This window comes from Cervus canadensis, chromosome 2 (assembly GCF_019320065.1).
Source record: "Cervus canadensis isolate Bull #8, Minnesota chromosome 2, ASM1932006v1, whole genome shotgun sequence".
Taxonomy (NCBI): domain Eukaryota; kingdom Metazoa; phylum Chordata; class Mammalia; order Artiodactyla; family Cervidae; genus Cervus; species Cervus canadensis.
Genome location: NC_057387.1, coordinates 21,492,338 through 21,495,375, shown reverse-complemented (window position 1 = coordinate 21,495,375; position 3,038 = coordinate 21,492,338). Strand labels below are relative to the sequence as shown.

The window sequence follows — 3,038 nt, the reverse complement described above, 5'->3', positions numbered from 1 at the left end:
CACACCAGGCCTCCCTGTCCATCACCAACTCCTGGAGTTCACTCAAATTCACATCCACTGAGTCGGTGATGCCATCCAACCATCTGATCCTCTGTCGTCCCCTTCTCCTCCCGCCTTCAATCTTTCCCAGCATCAGGGTCTTTTCCAGTGAGTCAGTTCTTTACATCAGGTGGCCAAAATATTGGAGTTTCAGCCTCCGCATCAGTCCTTCTAGTGAATATTCATGATTGATTTCCTTTAGGATGGACTGGTTTGATCTCCATGGAGTCCAAGGGGCTCTCAAGAATCTTCTCCAACACCACATTTCAAAAGCATCAATTCTTCGCCACTCGCTTTCTTTATAGTCCAACTCTCCTGTGCATACATGACTACTGGGCAAACCATATCACCTCATCTTCTCTTTAAACTGATCTTAAGGCTTTTCCACAAGTGAAGGACATCAAACTTGTAGACTGTCATGAACTTCTTCTCTGGGTCTACTCCAGTTTAGTCTGTGTCCTAAAAACTGTAGGATACAAATCAAAGTACAATACTAAGTGAATAAATAATTTTTAAATATATTTTTTGTCCCATCTCAGTGCTTTTGCTGCATCCTGTTGTTATGTCATTTTCTTCTCTTTGCTGGGCAGCGTGTTGTCTTCAGAATAAACTTAAGTCTGATATCCTTACTTTCTAAATTCTTCCTCTGGGTCTGGGTTGTTCTATTTGATTTTTTTAAAAATGTTACTAAACACTGCATTTAATACCTTCACTTATGTATTTCACTGTAGCCTCACAAGAGCTCTTTCCAAGCTGTCAAAGTGAGTAAAAGAGTCTATGTGTATATCCTAGAAAACGTGGTGTGCTTGTGCCATCACTTCATTCTTGTCTGACTCTTTGCGATCCCAGGACGGTAGCCCGTCAGGCTCCTCTCTCTATGGGGATTCTGCTTGCAAGAATCCTGGAGTGGGTTGCCATGCCCACTTCCAGGGGATCTTCCTGACCCAGGGATCGATCCCGCATCTCCTGTGTCTCTTGCATTGCCGGCTGATTCTTTACCACTGAGCCACTGAATACATGGGGTACCTGTCTGTTTAGGAAAGATCTGACAGCCTCGTGCTATCGTTCTGTGTTCATTCAGTTCACCCACATATTGAACAGACCAGGGCTCCAGAGCAGTGTTGGTGGCACACACTTTGACCATCTCTTTGAGTTTTCCTCCTGCCGTTGACCTGTGGTTGTATTCCAGATACAGACCATGGTTAAGTTCAAGATCATAGATCGGGGATCATGATGATCCAAAGTGAACATAAGTATTGTGTTCAGTGACATAGAAGCTGAGTTTGAGGAAAGAGAGACAGGCAGCCCTGGGACAGTGATGGTCTGAACCAACTCTTCATTTCCCTAGCATCTCTTCCGACCTGGGTCTTGTGAGTCTGAGACTTGGGGAACCCCTATAGCATCCATCTCTTCAGTTTAGCTGTTGGTATAACCTGGGTGGAGGGTGAAATGGGTGTGACAACAGGTCACTGAGCATTTGTTCATGTTAAGGTAAAAGATACAGAACTGGAACAACTATTTATGAAAGCTTATCTTCCCCACACCCCCACACAATCCTCCAACTCAATGCTTAGTGATAATTGGTATGTGAGATGCAGCAAAGGCTTGAAGGGAATCTATTTTCCGGTTGCTGTGGGGCCTGACATTCTGTGGGAGAAAGAAAAATGTGTCAAATTTCTTCATTATAAATAGGATGAAACCAAAAAAGCTCACAGAAGGTATCTGACTTGAGGTCAAATGGGGATGAATTTTTCCATCCTAGCAGAAGTGTATAACAGGTACAGTTCATTGACTGATACCGTGCCAGGCATTTCACACATATTATGATACTTTCCTTTATCGTAATCATTCAAGGTAACATCATTGTAGAAGAAGTACATTAAAAAATTTATTCAACCAAAGTTAAAATTAAAAAAATACCAAACATTTTATCAAGGCAAGTAAGCTATTGCTTTGTATTTTGTAGGTAGGAGAATTCTATTGTTTTTTCCTGCCTTTACCCCATTTCATACTCCTCTTTTTCTCTGTGACCTGACTTTATTCCTAGAGCCCTACCTTTTGTCAACTGAACCATTTCTATGCACTGAGCAATAGCAGAAGTGAGGGCTGGGCCCTTCTAAAGGCTCCCTGAGCGCTGACATGTTTCAGGACACCAGACACCATCTGGAGGCAAGAGCAGCCCGTCTGTCAGATTGTGTGTGTGCTAAGTTGCTTCAGGCGTGTCCGACTCTTTGTGATCCCATGGACTGTAGCCCTCCAGCCTCCTCTGTTCATGGAATTTCCCAGGCAAGAACACTGGAGTGGCTTGCCATTTCTTCCTCCAGGGAATCTTCCTGACCAGGGATCAAAACCGTGTCTCCTTCACCCTTTCCATTGCCCTTTTAAGGATGATGCAATGCCTTAAGAGGCTAACACAGGAGGGTAAAGAAAGTCTCAATAAAACCCAGAGAAGAGATTTTTAGACCTCCTCTCTGGATCCTGTCTGTAGTCACAACTGAATCGGAAGATTTTAAGTCTTAGCACTTATTAGTATGTGTATAGTTAATACCTAAGTCACTAAATTTAAACTTGACCTTCGATTTGACAATAAAAAGAAACAAAAAACTGAGTCTCTTGCATGTCCTACATTAGCAGGTGGGTTCTTCACCACTAGCGCCACCTGAGAATCCCGTCTGTTAGAATGGGCAGCTGCTTTCCCAGCCCACTGAAGTTAGCAGGATGTCCCAGGACAGAAAGGGATCACTTCCCTTCAACTCAAGAATCTTTTCTCTCAGTGACTGTGCTCTATTGGGCCGAACTCTCCTGAAATTGAATGCTCTTGCCAACTTTTTGGCTTCTTGTTAGACGGCTTGAATATTTATAGAATTTTCTAACATCTTTGTTGAAGAGTGCATTTATAGCAATGCAATTTATTTTTTAGAAAGTGGCAGCTTGGAGGAGATTGGTCCCATCAATGAGCAAACAAGGGTGAATTTAGCTTTCACTCAAAACCAGACTGA

The 3,038-nt window shown here is 43.0% G+C and overlaps 1 non-coding gene across 1 annotated transcript; it reads left to right on the top strand.

Annotated features, from left to right (window-relative positions):
• Positions 1 to 2,412: 2,412 nt before the first annotated feature.
• On the top strand, positions 2,413 to 2,535 carry LOC122437538. Its single transcript, XR_006268349.1, has one exon. It is a non-coding gene; the product is annotated as a small nucleolar RNA SNORA26 (small nucleolar RNA).
• The last annotated feature ends 503 nt before the right edge of the window (positions 2,536 to 3,038 follow it).